General features: G+C 37.6%; 1 protein-coding gene across 10 annotated transcripts in view; it reads left to right on the forward strand.

The window, feature by feature from the left end:
- Nucleotides 1-12,228, forward strand: part of ARMC8 (armadillo repeat containing 8) — a 92,804-nt gene that overhangs the window by 1,102 nt on the left and 79,474 nt on the right. For 3 of the 10 annotated variants that reach the window (XM_070238194.1, XM_070238195.1, XM_070238198.1), the window contains exon 2: nucleotides 9,598-9,778. The exons of the other annotated variants lie outside the window; for them this stretch is intronic. The gene's annotated coding sequence lies outside the window, so the exon portion shown is untranslated. The remainder of the gene's footprint in view (nucleotides 1-9,597; nucleotides 9,779-12,228) is intronic. 10 annotated transcript variants of the gene reach the window in all.

The raw sequence follows: 12,228 nt of genomic DNA on the forward strand, positions 1-12,228 counted from the left end.
GTGAAAGTTACTGAGAGAGAACTTCAAAGGGTTTTGCTACCAATTAGAGCTGTCCAACTCTGAGAATAGTCAGTTTACCGATGATCTGTTTACTGTTGTTGGAAACAAGCAGACAAAGACTGGGTGACGATCTTTTAGACTTGTTGTGAGAGTCACTGATGTTGAGAGGGCAGTTGGATTATAAATGACTTGTCAGGTTCCTGGAGTCGGACTTCAGTTGGTTTCTTTTCTCTTCCCTGGCTTCTTCCGCAAACACACCTATCTGGAAGCACCTAGGACAATTCCTTAAGACTCAGGGTTAGAGCGTTGTGGCGTACTGCAACCTTGATAATTTAACTTGGGGGGGGGGGGGGCTGTCAACGAACTTGTCCCCTGATCCACTCGAGTAGTCCTTTTTCTTATTCTAAACTGCAAATGGGGAAATACTGTTGACATAAGTATTGAATCCGATTACCCCATTACTCCACCTCTGAGTGTAGTACCCAGGAAAGTTTGGTGGGAGAGCAGGCCAGTGACTTTTCCCTCATTATGTTTTTTTTTTTTAAAGTATGTGTTGACTGTTCTCAGTTCCCTTTAATTATCTAGTTTATCCTTCGTTTCACCTGAAGCTTCTTTGCTTTCTGTACATTGTCCACTAGTATAGTGCATACAATTGAAATTTTCATTTATCTTACTCCCTCAGTAAATAATATTTCCTGTTTAATTTTGTTCAAAAAACTAAAGTATTTCCTACTTCTGGTGGGGATTTGTTTTAGCTTTAGTCTCATTGGGGGCTTGCATTTTTTTTTTTAAGTTTTCACAGTCCCAAAGTCTGGTCTGTCAGTTCTTCAGTTCTAGAGCCTTGGGAAACCAGAGCTTTGGATAAATGATTTAAACTGCTTAAATTCACTGATTCTGCTAATTTAAAGTGAAGCCTGTACCTGTCAAAGTACTACTCACAACACCACTTTTCCAAATACAAAGTCCAAGTGGAACAGGAAATATTAATCAGAAGTTATCTTGAAAATAATTGATTCCTTTAATAGGCTACTTATTGTGCCCCAGTAGCACAACACCCTGTAATGTATGCTTCAGGGAATGCGAAGATGAGATCAGACATGCCCTCAGCGAGCTCGCAGTCTGAAGGACTCCATAGCTTGATAAACATAATTCAAGCAAGAGGCAAATCAAAAGGTTTTAAAGGATTTCCATTTAAGGCCCCTTATACCTTCTCCCCTCTGAGAGATCTCATCTACTCTTATAACCTTAACTGTGACTTAATGTACACATTACTTTGCCAGCCTTGACTTTTCTCCATCTAATTGTGTTAATGTTACCCATCACTTCCAACAAAGCGCATTCCTTCTCTTAATAGAAGGACTTAGTCATGACTTCCCATTTTTATTAAAGGTGCTATCTTTCACTGATCGCTCACTGTTAAACCTCTTGAATCATCTCTTGACTCTTCCCTCTTTTCGTGACCCTATATCTAATCAGTCTTGAAGTTCTGTTGGCTCTTCATTCTTAACGTTTCTCACATCTGTCTGTTCCCATGGCCACCCTCTCATTCAGGACCTTATCATTTTGTGCCTGCATTACCACAGTGTCCTTGCAGTTTTTACTGCCCCTGGTGTCTTAGCCTCTCAGTTCAAGTCTGTTCTCCACTTTAATTTTTCCATAGAACACATTGGACACACTGCTTCCCTGGTTCAGTTCTTTAGTGGGTTCCTATTACCAAAGGGCTGACATTTATGTTCAGCTTTGGATATAAGATTCTTTATCCGCTGCGTGAACCTTCTATGCCATATAAACTAAGTTTCTCAAGCTCTTGGGTTCTTCCAAACCCCATAACTCACATTATCTGCCCACTCATTTGTACGTATAAATTATAGGCTTTGTATGGATTTATTTATGTAATGTTCTTTGAGCTTCCGTCATTTGCCAGGCATAGCACTGGGTTTGGGAATACAGTGGTAGCTACACAGACCTGTCTCTGACCTTTTGGAGATTTTAGTATAATAGGGAAAATAGATATCAAATCTTCACACAGTTCTTTGTGAATGATGATTGGTGTTATGAGTGAAAAATACAGAGTGCTATACAAGCATGTAATAAGGGAACGTGATCTAATATGGAGGATGGTGAGGATGATATGGAGGATGAAGAAGTGACAACGATCTGAGGATTCAAGGATGAGAGTAAGACCTAGCTAGAAAAACAGAAGAGCATTCCAGGCAAAGGGAACTGCATTTGCAGAGGTCCTGAGGCCTTTAATAATTATTCTGTCTTACTTTTTTAGAGAGTAAATTAATTCAGAGGTAAGCGCTTGCCCTTTTCTTCTTAATCTCACTACTATTTATAGCACTGTGTCTTGCATATACTAGGTACTCAGTAAATGCTTGAACTATCTATTTTGGGGACTTGGACAAACTCTCCAACTATCTTTCTAGGCTCCACCATGATCACCCCTATCCCTCTTTGGTTTGCATTTAGCATTATGTCACCCTTTCAACAAATTTATAAATTCTCCCATATTTCCCCAACTTTTGGATGATTTTACATTGATTTCATTTTTTAAAAACTTATATTTTGGAATAATTATAGATTCATAAGAAGTTGCAAAGATAGTACAGAGAGATCCCAGTGTACAGTTCAGCCAGTTCCCCCCATTGGTTACATTTTATATAACTATAGTACAATATCAAAACCAGGAAATTGATATTGGTATAAGTATGTGTATAGTTCTGTATCATTTGTGTAACCACTACCACAGTCAAAATACAGAACTAGTCTGTCACCACAAAGATCTCTCTCATGCTACCTCTTTATAGTCGCATCTACCTACTCCCCCTCCTGTACTATCTCTAGCCCTTCGCAGCCACTAATCTCTTCTACATCTTTATAATTTTGTCATTTTCTATAATGTTATGTAAATGGAGTCATACAGTATGTGACCTTTTGAGATTGGCTTTTGTCACTCAACATAATGCCCTTGAGAGAGCCATCCAAGTTGTTTTGTGTATCAATAGTTTATTCCTTTTTATTGCTAAGTAGTATTCCATGGTATGGATGTACCGCAGGTTGTTGAACCATTCACCTATTAGAGGTTTTGCTTGTTTCCAGTTTTTGGCTATTACAGCCTGCTGTGAATGATTATGTACACGTTTTTTGTGGACATAACTTCTCTTATCTCTGAGATAAATACCCAGGAATGCTATTGCTAGGTTGTGTGGTAAATGTATGATTAGTTCTTAAAGAAACTGACAGACTTTTCTGGAGTGGTTGTACCATTTTACATTCCCACCAGTAATATATGAGAGATCCAGTTTCTCTGCACCCTCACCAGCATTTAATATTGTCATTATTTTTTCTTTTAGGCATTCTAACAGATGTATAGTGATATCTCATCATGGTATTAATTTGCATTTCCCTAAGGATTAGTAATGTCAAAAATATTTTCATTACTTATTTACCATCCACATTTTATTGAAATATGAATGAAATATTTTCATGAAATATTTCTTCATATCCTTTTGCCCACTTGTTAGTAGGACTATTTGTTTTTTGACTGTTGAGTTTTGAAAACTCTTTATATGATCTGGATATGAGTCTTTTGTCAGATAGATGCTTTGCAAATATTTTATCCTGGTATGTAGTTTATTTTTTCATCCTCTTAACCATAGGTTAAAAAATGAACTTTGATCTCAACTTCCTATCTTACACAAAAGTCATTCAAAATGGATCATAGATTTAATTGTAAAACAAAATAAAACTTTTAGAAAAAACAGAAGAAAATCTGCAGAATCTTGGGCTTGGTGAAGAATTAGACATAACACCAAAAGCACGACCTGTTTTTAAAAAATTGATAATTGTACTTAATCAAAATGAAAATTTATGCTTTGTGAGAGACCCTGTTAAGAGGATGATTGCGTTTTACTTTGGTCACTTTGTTATGATTTGAGAGAGGGAAGGTAATAAAACACTTTTGAATCATATTGTAGGCTGATATAGACACTAAGACACTTATTAATTTTAATTGCCTCCATTACAATCTTTTCTCAGTGCCGTTAGGCCTTTTTGACAAGCAGGTGTTAAAATTGTGTAGGATATTCCAAATCTGGATGTCCCTTGATTTTGTTCTGTTCTTGATAATTATAAGCATTTTCTTGGCCTTAAGCTGTGTATTGATTTGCTCTTTTACATGGACAACTGACAATAGTTAGAAAAAAAATTTTTGTGAAGTTAAGCCCAACTAATCCTATAAGCATGAATTTGGCTTCTCTTGGTTTTTAGTAATAAATGCAAAGTAAAATCTGGTCACTGTATTTTAAGGTTTGCCATTGGTTTACTCTACAAAGCACTAATAAGCACACAGTATGTCAGGAGGTGGTCCTAAAAGAAATTAATCAATATGAACTTCCTAATCTTTACTGGCAGTGTGTAAAGAATGGGAGATGTTTTCAGACATCTTGCTGTCTCTTTAAGGAAAGATTGCCATCTGAATTCAGACAATAAATGCTCAAGAAGTCTTTTAAGCTTTACCACGAATTAGAGACACCTTCATGTGGGGTCTTCTGATTTCACTTGGAGATCTAAGCTTCCTATCTCCTCCCGTTCTCATTACAAATTTTAAAATAGTGCCAGGGGCCAGGAATTTCAGTGATTTTTGGCTTGTGTCTTTTTGATTTCTGATTTGGCAGTTGTTTTGCAGTGCCATCTGTCATGTTGGCTTCTGCCTAAAGATATGGAATTATTGACAAAGGAAAATTCCTGTTACTTTCTGGAAATTGGAGAACATCTGCCTTCACTGAGCAGTGGTGCTGTGATCCCTGGGATTGTTTAGATAGGAATGAAAGGTATTCCAAATAAGAGCTGTTTTGCAGAAACAGCTCCCACTTGTCACTTTGGTAAAAGAAAACTGTTTTGACCTCATTCCATAAAATCAGAAGAATGAAGAGTTAGCTACAGCCTCTAGTAAATTCGTAATTCAGTTATTGGGGAAGGGGGAATGATGAGACAGTGTCATGCTTTCTATTAAAAAGGAACAGTTGTGGCCCAGTGGGAAGAGTTTCCCGCCTCTAAGACTTATTAATATTTGGAGATCTTTACCACCTGGGAAATGATTATAGAACATATGATTCTTTTGCTTCAGCAGTGTTTTAAGAACTTATTAGACTTTCAAAAAGTTGTAAGTGGTGACTGATTGGATAAGGGGAAGGAGAAAAGGGAAAGTTGTCATCATGATCAAGCGTAAGATTTTTACCTTTACAACTAGGTGGTATCATCTACTGAGGTGATGAGGATTAGGAGAGGAACATGTTAGGGGAGTAAGGAGGAAAAATGGGTTTCACTTGGGGCATGCTGAGTTGGAAGTGTTTTCTGGACATCCATTTAGAGGTGTCCAATAGGCAGTTGGAAATTCTGGAGTGTTTTCTATACCACCAAGCAATTCTCCAGTTTACTGTGGACACTGGCTGGATGTCTTACAATTTAACTCAATTCTGCCACTATCTACCTGGAGATAGTGTCAGATCTCATAGATTAAGGGCTCCATTCTAACAAGACTTCCCCCACTTTGGATCCCAGTTGTAAGTCCAGGTTGTTCTTCTGTGCCTCTGACTAACCAGCTATAAATCAAAGATTCCCATGCCTCCCTCCTTGGGTTCAATCATTTGTTAGAACAGTTCACAAAGCTCAGGAAAACATTTACTTCTGTTTACCAGTTTATTGTAAAGGATATTATAAAGGATACAGATGAACAGCCAGATGAAGGTACATAAGGCAATATCTGGAAGAGTCCCAAGTGCTGGAACTTCTGTCCCTGTAGAACTGGGGTGTGCCACCCTCCCAGCACATGGATGCATTCACCAACCTGGAAGCTCATCAGATTTTATTTAAGAATTTTTATAGAGCTTTAGTCTCCAACCTCCAACTCTCTGCCTTCCCAGAGGTTGGTGAGTGGGACTGAAAATTCCAACCTTCTAATCACTTGGTCTTTCTGGTAACCGGTCCCATCCTGAGGTTAGAATTTCTAGGGACACCTTGGCCTAATCATTCATTAGCATAAACTCAGGTGTGCTCAAAACTCCTTATGAATAAGCAGAGACACTCATATCACTCAGGAAATGCCAAGGGTTTTAGGAGCTCTGTGCCAGGAACTGGGACAAAGACTAAATGTGTTTATTACACCATAGATAAAAAGGTCTAGTGCTTAAACCTGGGTGAAGATCATCATTTGGGAGTCATCAGCATATTGATCAGTGGTTTTAAACCTTTTAATGATAAGAGTCTCAACACCCTCTTCCCCAGAAAAATATGCATCTGCCTAAAGAATCGCATAATCTCAAGGGGTTGATGGAATCCCTGAAACCCACACAACAGTCTTGAGTTAACAGTGCTGTTCTTTACTCATCCCAAAGTCAGCCACAAAAACATATGTAGCAAAATTTTAAAATCATTTTGGAATGGTAAAAATTGTGCCAATAAGGTTTTAAAACTCACGTAAGGTGTCATGTAGGGGACTTGGCTCTGAAGAATCATAATCTTTTGCCCAGAGTATGCCAGTGATCTTCCACAAAGTGTTCCATATCTACAGAAAGAGCTTTGTGTAGCACATGGTGTAGCAGGCCCGGGAGGCAGACCTAGGTTAGCTAGAGATCCAAGCTAGGACAAAGTAAGGCAGTTGTGGATCTGGGCACAGGCAAAGTGGAATAGACAGAGATCACAAGTGGCCCATAATATTGGCATGATTGTCACAGGTTGCAGTGTGGATAATGGGTCAGACAGATCCTGAGTTGTAGTTTAATAGGAAAGCTAGCTAATGCACCAATTGCTGGAAGTGGTGGGCTGAGTCTGAGTCAAGCACCATGGATAGCTCCGAGGCAAGGGTGTTTACTGCCTCTAAGAATCTGAAGCAAATAAGGCCTTTTTTTTTTAAATCAGGAGGCAGCTAGTCTATCTGGACAATACTGCTTTTGATGTGTACCATAAAAGATGGTACCTAGGATCTCTAAGTCATTGCGATCTTAAAATTCATGATTGCAGTCGTGAATAATAATTTGAACTATTCTTTTGGCCCAGGACAGCACCATACCCATGTCTAAATAGCCACACTCTGTTGTGTCAGGATTGAGAACTAGGCATTTGAATGCATCCTAGTGGGTTTCCTGGGCTGTCTTATCATCTTGGGAGGCATCTAAATGAACCTCAGCCAACCTAGAGAGTATCTCAATGTTGGTAAAACTCCTCACAACCCTTGTCATTCCTACGCCGCAAAGATGGTTCTTGCTCCCTTGGACTTTCAGATTATGCTGTTTTGCACCATAGGTCCTTACTTAGTTTATTTACTCTCTCTGGAGGGATCTCTTCTTGGCCCTCAGTCTTCAGAAAGTCCCGTCCACATTGAAGAGTAAACAAATAGAATTTAATAGTGAGAAGGAACCTTAAAGATCGTCTAGACCCAAATAACTCTTTGTGATTTGTACTATACTTTAAAAGGCTAAACATTGCAGTGCTTGATTAGAAAGAAGCATGAATGCTAAATTGCTCCCAGTTCTTGTGACTACCAAAGCATGTTAATAGCAATTGTTGATATTATACAAGGGCTGTAATAATATTTTACTACATTAAAGACTCACTACAGAAAAAGTAAAGGCTACTCTTCATATCCCTTTTAATCTAACTGTGCCCTGGTTTTTCTATTATGAAATAAAAATCCTCCTTTGTGTCAATGTAAAATTATGGAATCTTTGCCTGGAAGAAACTTGCAGATAATCTTGAGTTCATCCTTGCCATTTTTTTATTGGGGAAAACTGAGCACCAAAGAGGCTGACTTGCCCACTGTCATATGCTGTTATATAAAGTGTCAGAGTCAGATTTCCAAACATCTAAATTTTAAAACATATGTGCACTGCCTTACATGTGAGAATTTCATTTTCAAACTCTATAAGCACTGATTTATTTACTGTTTATTTTAAAATATGTTCTCTCAACATGTTAAAGTCTGATTTTTCAGCCTTTATTTATTGAGAGGTCAGGATTGCCTCTTATCCAAGTAGGTTAAGTTAAAAATGATATATTTAAGTATTTCTTGATTGTGTTTGTGAAATTAAAGCATATTATATTCTATTATATGACAATCTCAGTTGTCATAAGTATGTTACATTCTACACTGATGGGATCCAGCCAAACTGTGAAGCGCCATTTTATGAACTTTAAAGCTGCAGTTTAGCTGCAGAGGCTGCAGTTTATCAAGGCTTTGGTTAATCTTCGGAGGGAGGATGATGTGAGCCTCTGCAAACACTGAAGAATGAATCCCATGACAAAAAAAATTTAAGGATAAAAATAGTTGCAAAAATGCTATGTGAAAGTATAAAGGATTTGAAAGAATTGAATGAGAATCTGAGTCCTAACAGGGCCAAAAGTTTACCAGAATACAAAAAGTAAAAAAAAAGGGGGGGGAATCCTCCAAACTCTTGGGTTTTAAGTAGCATTGGGGCATTTTCTTTCAATTTTTCTTCGTTTTGGAGGCAAGTGGGGATTTTGGAATACTACGTAGGAAGGTCATGATAGCTTTCTGCAAGGAAAAGGTTAGTCTTTTTTGTTGATGATATTATCCTTTTGGTATTGTTCCAGAGGGAGGCAGATTTTTTCCCCCTCAAAATTAGGAAAGAATTGTCTAGCAGTTAGTGTCAGAGTGAAATAAACTCTGGCAGAGAAATGCTTTGCATCACCAGAACTCTTCAAGCAAGAGTGAGGCAGTATTTAGGATTTTGTGAGGTTATCTTACCAGAACAAAGGGGGAAACATATGATTTTAAACTAAGGCACAATTTAGTAAGATACTGATTTTAAAGTATTGATTTCTGATATTCTGGACACTGGCAGCCCTAATCTCTTTAGGGACAACTGCAAACATGTCGTGTCCCTGAGCTTTAAAATGAATAATGTGAATTTGTGACTGATCTAAGCAGTAGACTTATTTGGGATTTCAGAAAATTGTGAAAGTGACAAAAGAAGTCTTTTTTTTTTTTTTTTTGGACTGAAAGTTTTGGAGGCATCAGAAAACCAGATTTTGGTTTCAAATAGTTTTTGGAATGAGGAAGAGGTTCTGGGGCTCCAGCTGACTGGAGTGGTAGCTGTTTCAGGTAGTGGTCTCTACCTCTACCAGACTTAACACCTTCCTCTTAAAATGTGTTTTGTGGAGCCTCCTTGGCTGTCCTGAAGTGAAGTTCATAGATAAGTTAACTATCCTCACAGGTAACTTTAAGAGTTGGCATAATGCCCTGGCTGTATTAAGAAAGAAAGAGCAGGAAACTAATTTATATCATTTAAATGAACAAATACTCAGGTACTTCCGTACTAGAAAGAAGTAATAAAGTAGTCATATATTTGCAAAGGTCCGTAGTTTGGCTGTGAATGTGACCACTTCGCTACAGACTGATATAGGTATGATGGAATGGTTACTTAAATACAGTAAGTGGTATTGTTTTTGATGTGACTTTCTTTCTTTCTTTTTTTTTTTTTTGAAGATTGGCACCTGAGCTAACATCTGTTGCCAATCTTTTTTTTTTCTTCTTCTTCTCCCCAAAGCCCCCCAGTACATAGTTGTATATTTTAGTTGTAGGTCCTTCTGGTTGTACCATGTGGGACACCACCTCAGCATGGCTTGATGAGCAGTGCCATGTCCGCGTCCAGATCGGAACCCGTGAAACCCTGGGTCGCTGAAGCGGAGTATGTGGACTTAACCACTCGACCACGGGGCCGGCCCTGACATGACTTGCTAAAATGAACAACTTGTGGTAAAGTTCCTAACAAGACAAAGTACAACCTTTTCTTTATTCATATGAGAATTAATTGCATTCTTGGAAAATTGATTGTATAGCAGAGTGATTCAAAACATAGTTTCTGTTTATATATAAAATAGAGTTAGAGTCTAGGCTCAGATAATTAAAAATGGGTTTCTTGCCTGTGTGACTGCATAGTGGAAAGTCTTTGGGGATGTGGGCCTGTCATCCTATGCATTGCAGAACGTCTAGCATCCTTGGTCCTTGCCCACTAGAAATCAGTAACACCTGTTGTCATTTTGACAGCCAAAATCACTTCCGTGGATTTATAAAATGTATCTTAGGGAGTATTGCTGTCCCTATTTAGAACTGCTGAGAGGCCGAGAGCATGGGACTTTCTGAATGGTAGATGTATCCTAGTTACCTCCCTTTCTCTCCTGTACTTCTCCCTCCCCCCAGCTTGTGACAGTTTTTAGTATAAGGACATGGAAATATGCTAGTAAACATTTCCCCTTGTAGCATGTATAGCCCCCTAATATTCTGTATCACTTAATTATTATGTTTATTGCTTTTTATCTTTCTCCCCTTGCTGAAACATAAGCTCTGCGGAGATAGGCTTTTCTTTTCTTTTCTTTTCTTTTTTGTTTGGGGGGGGGGGGGGTCTTTAGTCATTGCCTAGAACAGGGCCTGCATAGCTGTTTAAATATTTGTTGGCTGACTGAATTGAGTACAACTTCAGCTTGTTTTGTATTCCCAAGTGTGTACTATATCATTATAATACTAAATTCTGTTTCTCAAACACATCACATGGCTTCAGAACTTTGTTTTGTGTGTGCTGGGCTCTCCACCTGGAGTCCTTGTCTTTTTTTCCTCCCTTTTTCACCTGGCAAGTTAATATTAGTCTTTCAGATTACTCATCCTCACTGTTTAGGCATCATAGCCCATTCCACCCCTAACTTCAGTACTTCAGTTAACTGTATCAGCTTCTTTTTATCTTGTATCCACTTTCATGGTTACACTTATCTTGTGTTTCAAGTTACACTTGTAACTTACTTGCTTCTCTATCTGTTTCCTTTCTGTGCTGTGAACACCTTGAGGGTAAGAGACTCTTATCTTCTCTCTCTGTTACCACCACCTAGAATGATACCTGGTAAATTAAAGATATTCACCTGTTGAATTTCAGCCTGAAATAGGTTTTAAACTAAATCTTTATAAAGTTCAAGCGTCCTGTTTTTTTGCGTGTTTCTTTTATCTCTCCCCAAAACCAAGATTTTCCCTGACACTGCTGAATGATGAACATTATGAACAATTTTATCTTGAAGTTCCTAGTAGTTTGTGGAATAATCAGCATTAAATTTTGGTTGGCAATCACTAGTTTAAACATTCATTTCTTAGGGGTCAGAATTCTCCTTTGAGAACTGTAACATTTTAATTTCTAAAGAGCACATGAATTTAAATGAGTAAATAGATATGAAAACGCTTTGTAAACTGTAACATACTAAATAAGTGTCAGGTATCATAGAAATATTATCTCTCTACCTTTTCTTTCTGGGTTGGTTGTATGGGAAAGAGAACACTGTAAATTGATTCTTCCTTGAACTATACATTGGTATTCTAAACTGTGATCTTATATTCTCTGAGTCCATGGCAATACCTAAAGTTAGTGATAAAAACTGTACAAATGTTTATACATCTTTTAGCAGCTTTAAAAATCTCTAGTAATGAAAGTTAGATTTTTAAGTTCAGCCCTTAAGTGCATATTTATTTCTTGCTAAGTACTTAGCTTGCTCTGAGAGAAAGCTACTATCAGGTGAGGAAAAGAATCTTTGAATAATTAGGCTTTAACCGTGAATATAAATAACCAAGAGGAGCATTAGTGCACATTAGTACACTTGTTAAAGCAATTAACTTTTTTGTACAGAAATTGAATTTCCCTGAAATCAGTATTTGTGTGGTACTTTTGCAGTTTATGAGGGATTTTCCTGTATATTATCTCATTTGATCCACACTCCAAGCTATGTGGTAATATCACCATTTTATAGTTGAAGAAGCAGTCTCAAAATTTTATTTTTGCCCTAAATCACAAAGCTAGTGAGTGTTAGAACTAGGACTCAAACTCAAGTCTTCAAATGCCACATCATTTGTTCTTTCTACCACCCGGTGCCTGAGTATGTTAGAAGTAAAGAATACTGTATTATAGTGAAATATACGTAGAGCAAGACTTTAATGAAAGAAATAAAATAGTTTGATGTCTCCTTATTAACCCTTAAACTACCATTCTTCATTGTCTAATAAACTCACCATTTCACTCAAAAACTTCAGTTGAACACATTTAGTTCTCCTAATTTTTGAGTTAAGTCCTGTTCATGGCAAGTCTAAGACTTAGTAATTTGACATTCAAAATCCTTCCTAAAGAATTTTTTTTCAAAAGGCAGAATTTTAATTCACCCCACTCATGGGTAGTT

Source organism: Equus caballus, chromosome 16 (assembly GCF_041296265.1).
Source record: "Equus caballus isolate H_3958 breed thoroughbred chromosome 16, TB-T2T, whole genome shotgun sequence".
Lineage (NCBI taxonomy): Eukaryota > Metazoa > Chordata > Mammalia > Perissodactyla > Equidae > Equus > Equus caballus.